Here is a 13,665-nt window from a genome sequence, read left to right on the forward strand (position 1 = left end):
TGTTGCAGCCCATTCTCTCTCTCTCTCTCTCTCTCTCTCTCTTCCATACAGCAACTTTGAAAGAAATACATCAGTTTTATGGCTGGGAAAGATTGTGGCAGCATTCCTCATGCTCGTAATCCCTGCCCTGAGTTGGGACACTAAGTCCAGTCTTGAAGAAGTGGGACCAAAACTAGACCCAGCCCAGGCCCTGACAGCAGGCCAGAGCATGAAGGAACCCCAAAACCATCTGGAACCATCCAAAACTGCACTCCTAGAGCCTGAGCCACCTGAAGAACCGGCTGTTCCACCACCTTTGCGCTCCCCAGTATCTGCACACCAGCATGGGGCAACAGGCTATGTAGGATCCAGTAGAGGGGAGGAGGAGGAGGGCAAATGCCAGAATCCAGGCCAGAAGGCTGCCCCTTTAAGGCTTCTACACTCCAGGCAGCAGGGATGTTTCTTCCATGAGAAAAGAGGGGTGCAGGGGACAGTGAGTGCTGACCCCTCACCACTACCATGGCATCATCCCCCCATGGACCTCCCTGCCATCTGCTGCCACTGCCTTTCCTCACTCCACATGGAGCATGCTGTTCATTGTCACCTCCTTGGCCCACTGGGCTCTGCCTCTTCTTTCCTCTCTTCCCCACCACCCACCCCAGCACTCCACAACTTTAGCTATCTGTGGTGCTGCAGCCTTACTTCACCTTGCCTGTTCTCCTCTGCAGGACAAGGGCAGTCATGCTGTAGTTTGTTGCGAAAGTCAAATTCGGCATGACAGTAAGCCCACTGTGCCCCAATCATATATTCAATTAGAGGGGGAGGGGACCTTTGGTTTACAGGAATAGTTGTGGGTGTGGCAGTTCCAACCTAGCTCCCAAAGGTAAGGAAAGTCAATGGCCTTTGATTCTCACGCCATGAGGGCATGAGATCTGATGTCCAGTCTGTCAAGCTTGGTTCCAGGACCCGGGCAGGCAGTCTGCTCAGTGGGGTGGAACCTACCCCACCCAAGAACAAAGGTTCAGGGCTGGGCAAGGACAGACCAAGCCTGAGGTCTCGGGAGGCTCAGATGGCAAGGGAGCCAGACTAGGAGGCAGGGAGACTAGGGAGCCTCCTTCCAGACTAGGAGGCAGGGAGACTTGCAAGAGGCTAGACTCAGCAGTAAAGTGAGCTGTTGTTCCAGCAAGAGCTATTTGCTTGTGTGAGGCTTAGAAAGGCTCAGAGCCTAGAGCTGGTGGCTCATCAGTGTGAGTAGCTGGGGCTGGTTGTTCCCTGGATTCCAAGAGACCCCTACTCCCAAGGGGCCATTCTTGAGAGAAGGCAGGCCAAGCAGCCAGTCTGGCACTTCTCCTCCATTGTTGCAACTCTGCCCTCATCCACTGGTGCTGACAGGTGGGTAGACTGGGCCGCTCTTTGGGGTCAGACTCAAGGGCAGGAGCAGGAGGTTCCAATGCTAAGGTTAGGCTGCCCTCTGGCTCATAGCGGGCTTCAGGGGGAGCTCCCTGGGGTTCTTGTCTCAGACACCTCTTCAGACCCTTTGGGGTCCCCTGGGTCGAGTTGTTGCTCTCTGGGGTGATCCTCTGGAGGATTGCCGGGCAGCCCGGGCCCTTTACTGGTGGGCGGCCTTCTGTAAGCAGGGCAGACTCGAGGAGCACCTCAATCTCAGATTCGTCCCCATAGCTCTTCTCAGGCTGATTTGGCTGGATCATGACACAGTCTGAAATATTGTACTGGCCTACAAAACCATCACCATAGAAACACGGTTTGGATAGGTCCTTTGTGCTCCAATCCACTACCTGTGTGGGCTGATGGCAACAGCAAAAGCTGGAGGTTAGTGTTATACCAATATTTAAGAAGAATTTGCAACATGTGCCTCTAAGCATACGTGGAGTGTTGTGACCTCAGCAGACAACAACTACCTCTCTGGAAACACATACTGCCTGTCACTACAAGGCAGACTGGCCCTAGTGGAAGCATGGTAATTTGTATAGCTGGAACTGTCTTTGCTTCCACCATGCCCAGTGTTCTGCGTCTAACAGCTGGATGACGGGCAGAAACTGGTGCAGTTGCCACCAGCATTTGGAGATGGAAACAGCACCCACTGAAATTCTGGCTGTCAGGCAGCTGAAGTACAGGCAGAATATCAACAAACTCTGTTTGAACCCTCATTTGCTAAGCAAAGTTACAAGTGTTGACTGTCTGTCCTGGGTCCTCTGGCCCTTACAAGGAACTGAGCAGCCCTTCCCCCTTATGGGGTACAAGGCTGGAAGGTGGTAAAAGCCAAACACCAACACTGAGGCCTAGCAATTGTCAGGCAAAATGAAGGAGGAGGCCACTGTCAGAAGTAATAATAGCCTGTGTAACTTAGCCTATTCTCTTATTTACCTCAGACAACATGAGTTAAACCATTCAAATGGGTTGTCCTTTCTTTTCAAGACATTTCTCCTTCTCTGGGAGGGGGGAAATATTCCACCAGCCATGACAGAAGCCCCTTTTCAGGGCTAAAGACAAGAGCAGAGGACACTGAGCAGCCACGGTCTGCTTCTCCTGCCTTCTCTGCACACTCATTCCTTTCCCCTTCTCTCTCCTCACAAATGTTCTGTGTGGGCTAACATCACTGAGCATGTACAGAATTGATGTTACTATAGAACCTAATGAAAGTCATTTTCTAAATTTGTAGAAATTCAAAACATATTTATTTCAACACAAAAGAGGCTTGTACAGAAGACAAACTATTGAAAGAGACCTTTCTCAAAGAAATTGAGTCAGCCTAGGCTTTGCTATTAGTTAGGAAACCTCAAATTGTAAATAGGGGATGGGGGTGGGGGGCCCAAACTTGGCTTTGGGTTTCATGTGTGCTTTTCAACTTCTGATCCTCATGTCTTAGCCATTTTCCCACAGATTCATTAAAAAAACGGACACACTTGTTCAGCAGATGATTCTTAGCTTTGAAATGCCTGTTCTAGCATAAACACTGCAAAGGGAAAGCTTTGAAGAACCACAAAAGGTTGGGGTGGAGATCAGGTGAAATAACATGCCAGAATGCTGTTTTACCTCTCCACCCATAATACACAGACACTCAAGTGCTTGGGAAACAAAAGTGGAATCCAGTTTTTAGAGCCAAGGGAGATTGTGGGTAGGGAATGCTAAACTTATGTCCACTCCCCAGGTACATTCCTTCTCAGTCAGGTGCCAAAACCATAAGTGAGCTTAGCTTGTAGAAAAGCACTGGGGAAGTTTTTCACACCCAGCTTTTAGTTCACATCTCCTGCGGAATGGAGATGTGCTTTCACATATCAGCCAGATTTACCCCCAAATCCCTATGAGGCTATCAGGGGACACTTAACGCATATTTCGGGTTTTTCATCAGGTGTTTGAGTGTAGCCTGATTTATATCAGGGTAAAAAAAAAAAATCCACTTTTTGCATCTGTTTTTTTGGGCAACTTTGAACTCGCAGTAAAGCCTCAAACCCGCAGTAAAGCCTGCTGTCTGGGAAAGCTCCTGGGAAAAGAGACTGCAATGAGGTAAGCAGTGGGGGCAGAGAGGTTCAGTTTCCCTCACCCGTGCACCCCTTTTGCTCTAAAAATAATCCCCCCACACAGTGTATAGCCCCCACTTTATAGCTTATTGTGCAGATACAAACAGATCTGTTGCCTTCATGTTTAGTTTCTGGGGACCATGGCAATATAAAAAGTCTCCCAGTCTCACCCAAATTTGCATGCTTTGACATATTTATTATTATTTATTTATTTATTTTAAAACATTTATACCCCGCCCCTCCAGTGAACTACTGCTCGGGGCAGCTCTCAACAATAAGATAGACACCGATAAAATAAAAGTAATAAAATTAACTATATATTTTTTAAAGTCAGATTAAAAACCACAATCATTAGGTTCAAATTAAAACTGAAAATCATAAAAAGCTAAAGAACCTACAGATATAACAAAATAATGGAGCATTAAAAAGCCTCCTTAAAAAGGTGCTTTTTAAGATTTTTTTTAAAAAACACTGAAGTGCATACATACATAGTTTTCCTCCCTGCAGTGAGAGTCTCTCTGTATAAATAACATCTACAAAGCCAGCTCTTACACACTTTGGCGAGATCAGGGTGCAGATCCAGGGTGGGGTGTTTTGGGTTGTTGTTTTTTTTAACTGGCCCTTATTATTGATACAGAACACAACAAATTCTCTAGTTTTAAAGTATGTTCTAAAAGATATAGTTATGCTTTGCAACTTAGGTTTTATTTCTCAGTTATGATAAATGACAGGTATGTTGCAATGCCTTGCAATGATTTCCAGATCAGAATTTCCCAAGCTTCTCCCCAAGAGCTTTGTTTCCTTGCTGCAGTATTATTGTCTGTCACACTTCCCTGTTGGTCTCAGACACAGCTGTATATTTTGCTCCTGGCCTTCAATTCAGTGCTAGGCCAGATCTCAGCCTTGGTGACAGAACAAAAAAGAATTACTTCCAGAATAGTCAATGTTCAAGCCTGCTTATCACTGTACCTTGATCCCCTGCACAGTAACTGAACTTATGCTGCTGCAGTCTCAGTCCAAATCCTGGAGCCTTGAGAGATGGGAGATAATGAACTGCTGGCTTCCACATAAACATCCGAGCCAACCTCGACACTCAAATCCTACATGATGCAGCCAGCCTACAAAACTTTGATCAGCTTCAGAGACTGTCATAACTGATGATGTCAACCACCATTCCTAAGTGAAAATAGCCTGCCCTGCAAGCCACAAACTGAAGTTTGGTTTCATGTGGCTGGAATGTGTCCTTGTACTTGTACTATCTATGCCACTCTTGCTAAGGTTAAAAAAAATAAAAATGGGACAAGCATGCTTTGCTTCAGAACAGGGTGCAATTCTATTTCAAGAAATGAGAGTCAGCTTGGCAATACCGCAGAAGCATGCCGAGACTGCTTCGTCCTGAGTTCTTGGTTGGGCACTATACTGGACAGGGCCCCTACCTATGATGAGCCAAAGTAGGGGTTATTGTTATTATACTAGCCATTGTCCCCATCAGAAATGACAAGCATAGAATACTTTTCAGACAATCTCAATCTTCTCCCTGGGTCTACTCTGGAGGAAGGGAAAGCAAGACCCACCCACCCCATTCCTAGAAGAGACTGTCTTGTAGTAACAAACGTGAATTGTCCCCCTTCCTATTATTTTATTTTTTATTTATTTTTACATTTATATCCAGCTTTTCCTCCAAGGAGCCCAGAGCAGTGTACTACATACTTCAGTTTCTTCTCACAACAACCCTGTGAAGTAGGTTAGGCTGAGAGAGAAGTGACTGGCCCAGAGTCACCCAGCTAGTATCATGACTGAATGGGGTTTTGAACTCGGGTCTGCCCGGTCCTAGTCCAGAACTCTAACCACTACACCACGCTGGCTATGCAGGGTGAGGGTCCACCTTCATTTGCATTTGGAAGGATGACTACATGTGAGCACTGTAAGATACTCCCCTTAGGGCAGGGGTTCCCAGCCTGTGGTACTCCGGATGTTACTGAACTACAAATCCCTTCATCTCCATCTGTAACTAATTGTGGCTGGGGATTATGGGAGTTGTAGTTCAGCAACATCTGGAGTACCACAGGTCAGGAACTCCTGCCTTATGGGATAGGGCTGTAACTTATCATTTGCTTGCATGCAGAAGGTCCCAGGTCCACTCCCCGACATCTTCAGGTAGGCCTGGGACTGGGAGAAATTCCTGCCTGAAACCTTGGAGAGCCACTGCCAGTCAGCATAGACAATACTGAGCTAGAAAGATCAATGGTTTGATGCCGTATAAGACAGCTTCCTACGTTCCTATGGAGACAGGATCTGATTGCCCCACTTCTTTTCCCTGCTGCACCCTTGCTGTGTGCCAGGGCCCCACCTCTCTCTCCTTGTGCCTTGCTGTAGGTGACTGTGGTGCTTGGGCCGCAGGGGTCTGCTGCCCCCAAGCAGCTACATGTGTCTCTCCTCCTCAGGCTGCATGTACAACCCTACTGCAGCAGCTTGAGCTCCACAGCGTGGATGGCCGCCTCGGGGGCTACCCAGGCAATGACTACTGCTCAGGCTCAGTGACGTCGTAGCTGTGGATTAGGTGTTCAGCTCAATGTTACAGCCAATGTTGTTGGTCAGGGTCAATACCTGCTCCAACATCATGGAGCTTGAGCAGTAGCCATCACCCCGGTAAGCCCTCACACTACCATCGCCTAGCTAGTTTTCAAGCATGCTTGGGAGTCACCCATCAGCTCCCCACCAACTCATTAGCTGATGTGCTCCCACCTGCTCCACCAGTTTGCAGAAGATGGATGGAGCTGAGGGGCAGTGAGGTCAAACATAGAAAAACCTGCATTTGAACTTTCAGAGAAAGGGGCAGAGTGACAAGGTAAAGCCTGGAGGAGCCATTCCTCAACTGGAAACCACAGCAGGGGCGTGGGGACAATGGAGCCAGGGGGGACTGTCCCTTGGCCAGCAGAGTCTAACACAGGCCTGCTCAACTTAGGCCCCCCAGCTGTTTTTGGACTACAGCTCCCACAATCCCCAGCCACAGTGGCCAACAGCCAGGGATTATGGGAGCTGTGGGCCAACATCTGCAGGAGGACCGAAGTTGAGCAGCCCTGGTCTAACATCATATCAGATAAAAACTTTGGTTCCCCAGCTGTTAAATTCCTTAGACATGATAACACACAGTTCCCTGACTGGCTTCATTCTATACTGGGGAATCCAGGAGGCCATTGAAAGACAGAAATAAAGAACACTTATGAGGCATTGTGCAAAGAGAACGAAACCCTGGTCATTGCAAAAGTCTGAGGTGCTCATTTTGTGCATGGGAATGGAGTGCCTGCCACTTCCGAATTTTCTGAACCCTTCAGTGTACTAGTAGGTGGTGGTAAACATGGATTTTGGAGAGTGAAAGACCAAGCCACAAATGCACACTTGAAAAGTGTATATCTTATTAGTATATATCATATATATTAGTCATAGTACTAGTATATGAATTAACACAATAATTATATTATTTTTTAAAAACCCTCTTAATACAAGTAAGCAAATACATGGAGTGCCTAATGTATTCAGGTCACAGAAATAATCTTTTCTTGGTGTAGATTTTCAGTTGTATTCATTGGTCCAGCTACAGGAGGAAGTCTGATCCAGAAATGAAAATATGATATTGTGTTAGCTACAGATCTGATACACTGGCATATTAGGTGGCATATTAGAAATAATGCCCCTCGAATACAATCCTAGCCCAACATATTTCATTTAGATTTGGCAACATCCCAGGTGGCACTGTCATAAGAAAACTTTAGCTGTTAATTCATGGGCAAGTTTCCTGACCTTTAGAAGAAAACATGCTTCAACTTGACAGACACTTGAGGTAAAATTGTGGAGCGTAACAGAAGAGATGTCAAAACCACATCTTGTTGATAGCGCAGAGGGCGTATATACACTGAAAGGAACACAACAAAGCCCCTCTGTCAAGGACAGCAAGCGTCAGAGAGAGAATGGGTAAATCTTTTCACAGTGTGACCAGGATGTGCAATGCAGGAGCCAAGGAGAACATATAGCACTTAAATTATTATAAATAATTGCAGTACTATTGCACTGGACTACTATTCGTTATTGTACTGTTATTCTATGGTATTACTGTGCTATTTTTCTTCGGCTGTACCAAAAGGTTCTTAATCATCCAAGAAGAAAAGAGGACTACATTTCTATGACAAGTAAATATATTAAGGCTGCTACAACATCGAGCTCCCAGAATCAATCAGCCTCGCCTAAAAGCATCACTAGGGCTGCAGTTAATTAATCTAAGTCATTTGTATTATAATTTACCTCCAAGTAACTCAAAATGGTGTATATGGGGGTTACTTCTTATATGGGTTTACCCCATTTTATCTTCCCAACAACCCTGTGAAATAGGGTTGCCTGAGGCAGAATTATTCTTTGCAAGTAAACATGTGTAACAAAACCCTAAGGACCATTTCTTGTAAAGAAAAGCAGTTCAGGTGGAGGTGAGCAGAGCTGGCACCAGAGAAGTACTGTTGGTGTTGGTAGTAAAGCGTGTGTGTCTGTCTGTCTGTGTGTGTCTGTGTGTGTAATTGTTCAATCCTTCCTTTGCCTGTTGCTTTCCCTCCATGGGGTTCCAGACTTAAGTGGTCTCTTACAAATATGCATCTGGAACATGGAAGACTCCTGTTTTATTTTGCTTCTTCTCTCTTCTTTCTTTCTTTTATTTTATTTTTACATTTATATCCCACACTTCCTCCAAGGAGCCCGGAACAGTGCTCTTGCACTACATAGCAATGAGATGCCCAGGTAGAAGATATGGGCATTATTACACGTGAGCAGGAGAGGCCTCCTCCCTAATCTAATCCGACAGTAAATAAATTGAACACAGTAGGACTTGCTTCTACCTTGACACAAACTTGCCTTCTAAAGCAATGTTTGTATGGCTTCTGGCAGGACGATAAACAAATTTTAAGCAAAGTAGAAGTTTTCTCCACATTTTCACTTGTAAGAAAAAGGACACACACACACAGAGAGAGACACAGTATTAGTCAGCTGACCACAATTCATTAAAACAAATTAACAAGTCATAATAAATAAATATTATATACAGTATCAAAACAATTCTAATTATCAAGCATTGGAAATCTAATATTAAAGACAATGGCTGACATAAAGTGTGCAGCATGCCACGCACCCAAGAGGGATGCAGACTCACCACTCCATGGGTGCTTCTTCTAGCAAAGGGGTGGTGCGTCATGATGTGGTGCGTCATCACTCCATGGGAATGCTGGGAGCTAGGTGGAGCTGCAATGGCATGCAGTGTCATTCACACGGAGCCTCTTCCCCCTTCACCAGAAGCAACAGAGTAATGAGTCCACATAGCCAGCGAGCCTGCATCCCTCTTGGCTGGCTTATGTAAGTCAATGTTTAAAATTTAGCTGCCAACAAAGAAACATTACTATTGACCCACCAAGACAAAATCAAGCAGCGCTCTACCAGGATGCGGAGGAGATAGGCCACTGTGATGTCTGTAAGTAGGACTGCAGTCTTAAAATAATGTATAGCCAAAAAGGCCTTCAAACCTGCTCACAGACGTTAATACAATACAAGTTACAAATACAATTCAAATCAGAACAATTTGAAATACCCTAATACTAATATATTGTCACTTCAGATTGCTGCAGTTTGCATAGTGTTTGTACATTATGTTTTGTGAGCTGCTTTGAAGGACTTTTGGGGCAAAAGGTGGCATAGAAATATTCTATAAATTATTATAAGGCTGCAGACCTATGTGCATTTACACATGATAGAATTATTCCATAAGCTATTTCTTCTCATTGGTACTTACTGAAAGACTTCATTCGCTAAAATATTGGGATCTTTTTCTCCAGGTATTTCTTTATGTCCAAACTCCTCTGGTTATTCCCCCCACCCACAACTCACCAGGCAGTAGAGGAGCTAGTCTTTCTCTCTTTCTTAAAAGAAGTTTCAGCAAGCAGCTGAGTTAGCTGAAAAGTAAACTTCAGTTGTCCCATCCTCTTCCTTTCCTAGGAAAGTCTATGGGGTGCCTATGTGATTTACGCTACTACAGCCATTCTGGGAGAAAGGAAAGGGCGTGGGGGCAGCTGCTGGCCAGGACTTTGCTTTCCAAGGTTTTTTTTAAAAAAAAAAACCTTTAAAAAATCAATTACTCATGCTCTCCTGTAGTTGTGCATTGCTGTAGATCAGGGATGGGTAGCGTGTGGCCATGGACTTCTAGATGTTTGCGGTCTATGCTGTGTAGTGTGGGAAGTGTTCGGAACAACGTTGCTTTAAGACAGGGCCTCAGTCTGCTTAGTAGTTATTAGCACAGCTAGCAGGGGTTTAAGGGTTGTTGCTCGGCAGCAAGTTAGTCTGACTTAATACAGTTCGTCTGGCTTGATACTGACTTGATACAGAGATGTACCTCAAATAAGTTCAGAGGAACATAATGTTGGAATATTATTTGCAAACAGCTCTCAAACAGCCAAAAAGCACGGTTGGTTGCACTTAGCTAACTATGATACACACCTTATCAATGATGCTTGCAGTTGTTGGTAGATCCACCCCCATGCCTTGAGGATATCTTATGATGGCACTGCTTTAAAGTATGTCTCAACGGGGAGGGGAAATCAGGCCAAGGCCACAAGCCAGATGTCTTGAGAATGTAAGTGGGAAATGTAACACTTGGAAGCAAATCGGAACTTTGGGGTTAAAGTAACACTTTGGCTTGTATACAATGTGCAGGTGCGAAAGTTGTTTACAGCAGAGTACAAAAGATGGATGGCTTGCCAGACTGGGCAGGAGGCCACACCCAGAGCTTTTCTAGCAATGAAATAAAGCTTTGTTTGAAACTTTGATACTAGTGTCCGGTGCAAGTACCTAACCAAGAGACGAGTGATACAGGGAGTAAAACTCTCTTCTAACTATAGGAAGCTGCCATATACCGAACAATAGTATACTGCCATATACTGCCATATACTGTTGGTCTATCTAGCTCAGTATTGTCTACACAGACTGGCAGCAGCTTCTCCAAAGTTGCCGGCAGGAATCTCTCTCAGCCCTATCTTGGAGAAGCCAGGGAGGGAACTTGGAACCTTCTGCTCTTCCCAGAAATGCAACCAGGGTAGACCCTGCTTAGCTAGAGGGGCAAGTCATCTTTGCTACCACAAGACCAGCAATCCTATTGACATCTCAACAAATGTCTCAGAGTCCACTGCTTCCCATCAAATGTTTTGGGAGGAGCAGCCATGCAGCCCAAAGCTGCTTCTAAAAATACCTCATTTTGCTTTTCTTAGTCGGCACTGCAGTTTCCACAGAGAAGACTCAACTCTCACATTCCTTAGAGGAGGAATAAACATGGGAGTGGGTAGGAAGATCAGGTATTCACAGGTCATTAAGGACTATTAAAAGCCATTGGCCTAACACAGTGGACATTTGTCGGGCTGAACTTGTCCAGTTGGTATTACCACCTTAGTTATTCACCTTGTTGTAATCATAGAATCACAGGGTGATAAGACCTTAAAAGGTCATTCAGTCCAACCCCCAAAGTCCTAATTTGTGAGACCTGGCAATCCGTGGGACCTGGCTGAGGGGGGGGGGGACCTTGTCTCACTCTGGGAGCCACTCTGAGTTGTTGCCTCCTGCAGAGCCAGCCTCTATTGAACTGCACCGTCCTTCCAGAAATATAGTCAATTGATATGGGTCTTCTTCAAGGATTAGATGAAGGACCAAACTAATACTGGGGAGAGATTAGTATTACATGGGGGAGAGCTCCCCTGGGGGATTCTGGTGGGGGCTTGTGCTCTGCCCCTCCACCCCACCCACCCCCACCCAACACAATTATATGCCCATGCACTTGAGTGACTAAGCATAGTTGGAGCAGACTGCCAGGGGACCAGGGAATGCTAGAGTCCTGAGATTAATGAAGAAACCTGTGACTATCAGAGTTTGCAACCCTCCTGGATTGGCCTAGAGCAGGCTTCCCCAAACTGCGGCCTTCCAGATGTTACTGAACTACAACTCCCAGCATCCCTAGACACAATTTTTTGTGGCTGGGTATGCTGGAAGTTGTAGTTCAGCAACATCTGGAGGGCCGCAGTTTGGGGAAGCCTGGCCTAGAGTCTCCAGGAATCGGTTCAGCATCAATCTCCAAGAAACTAAAGCAATCCTGGAGATGGATGGGTGGGGTGGGGGGAGGAATCTCCAGGAATAGCTTCACTATTGAGTTGGCAGTCCTGGACTATATGTCTATGAGCTGATACTGTGAGTAATATTGTTGTTTCTAAAGATAACTGCAAATAAAGGAGCCCCTGAACTAGTTCTTGCCATCTTTTCTGTCCTGAACAAGGACTATGGGACCCATAAGAGCCTAGTGCTTCCCGCTCTGGACCAGCACTTTCTATTGGCCATCCAGAAGCTGTTTACAGGCTGCACAGGGTGAGACACCTGAAAAATGATTGTTTTGATTATTCTTGGAACAATCGGCAAGGAAAAGACTCTGGTGCTGTTTCTTTTTCGCCTCAGAAAAAAGCCCCAGCTGTGCTTCACTGACATTATATAGGTCATAAGCAAGCTAAAGAAAACATTATTTAAAAGTATGTCACATGGTTTTCTGAGACTGTTCTCCACAAAGTGTGTGGAGTGGGGTAGGGTGGGGTGTAGTAGGACCAGCTGATCTTGGGAAGGAGTATGGCAATCTCCCTTTCCTTCCCCTTTTCTGAAGAACTAAGTAATTGAATAAACAGCAGCAGGATATGGAACAAGCAACACTCTAAATGCTGAAAGGGCCCTCTTGCGTGATCACAGAAAGTAGGTCTGATGACTAGCACTGATTGGTCTGATGACTAGTACTGACTAGAACTGATTGGTTCTTGCACGATACTCTCTCAAGCAACTTTTCCAGTGACAATAGCAGGAAATTTATATATAAAGATAGCCTATCTTAGGGTCAAATAGCCTTGAAGTAAAGGAGCAGTCTTGCTACTGTTTGAACCTCCTTTAAAAGGTTTGCTAAGTGTGCACTCCCACACGGTAGGTGCCATGAAGGGGACTGGATGGCCTCAAATAATTTGGGGGGAAAGTGCCTTAAAATATCCTAAAAAAGAAAATGAGAAAATGAAATGGTGTGTGTGTGTGTGTGTGTGTGTGTGTGTGTGAGAGAGAGAGAGAGAATGTGTGTGCATGTGGATATGTTTTTGTTTGCAAGAACTGTGTTCCTGAATAGATGTTCTACCTATGGGACAACATAGCCTCCAAAAATTAATAAAAATATAGAAATTTAAGAATGAAAACAAAAACTTCACAAACTGGGACAGAGAAGGGCCTTTGCAATGAACTATATCACAAACTGTGTCTAAGGGGTGCCCATGAGACTTGCTGAACTACATTCCATACAGCAACTACAAAAAATAAATGCACTATATAGAGAAAGTATTGCATTTTCCCAAATAGCAATTACTGTGAAAATTTTACAAAAAGACTGGCTTGAGGGAAGATGTGAAATGTGCACAGTGTGTGGAAAAGTAACATCTTAAAAAAAAAATCCTTTCAGGTACTACCAAACATTATGCTTTATTATGAGATGGTAGGCAAGACACATCAAGCCTGGCTATTCTGAGATGAACCCTCTAAAGAATTGATTCCCTAGAAATAAAAGATTTCGTTAAAAATTGTTTACATGTCTTTGGTTGCTTGGTGTGCGGGTTTAGTGAGTTCAGCATGGCAACTGTTGCCAGGTACTTGGACTGACAGGAGTTCTGTAGAAGTCTGGTAGAGTCAGTTGGAAGTTAACTGTTAAGAAACTTTCTCGGCCTTTTAAAATTTGTTGGTTTTATATTTTGTGATTGATTTTAAATTGTTGAATTATTTTAACATTTTATATGTGTTTTGTTTTCTGTTAACTGCCTAGAGATGACAGTTTGGGCAGTATATAAATGTGAGAAAGAAAGAAAGAAAGAAGCTGAGAGAAAGGGACACAGACTGGAGGAGGATAGCAATGTGCCGGTTAAGAGTTGTGTATTTCTTGGAAAGGAAGAACTTTTGTTTGTTTTTGTTTGTTTGTTTGTTGAACATTAATCCTCTCTATTTTTAAAATGTTTGGACTTTCTCTATTGAAGTTACACCCCATGCTTATAGCCTTCCCCTGCTATCA

General features: G+C 44.7%; 1 long non-coding RNA gene across 2 annotated transcripts; it reads left to right on the plus strand.

Annotated features, from left to right (window-relative positions):
- The first annotated feature begins 658 nt into the window (after positions 1-658).
- LOC128342555 (uncharacterized) lies at positions 659-4,826 on the plus strand. Of its 2 annotated transcripts, none has more exons than XR_008315076.1 (3): positions 659-1,371; positions 3,438-3,504; positions 4,505-4,826. It is a non-coding gene; the product is annotated as an uncharacterized LOC128342555 (long non-coding RNA). The 2 variants fall into 2 exon arrangements; XR_008315077.1 differs by lacking the exon at positions 659-1,371 and adding an exon at positions 1,390-1,809.
- The last annotated feature ends 8,839 nt before the right edge of the window (positions 4,827-13,665 follow it).

Source organism: Hemicordylus capensis, chromosome 2, assembly GCF_027244095.1.
Source record: "Hemicordylus capensis ecotype Gifberg chromosome 2, rHemCap1.1.pri, whole genome shotgun sequence".
Lineage (NCBI taxonomy): Eukaryota > Metazoa > Chordata > Lepidosauria > Squamata > Cordylidae > Hemicordylus > Hemicordylus capensis.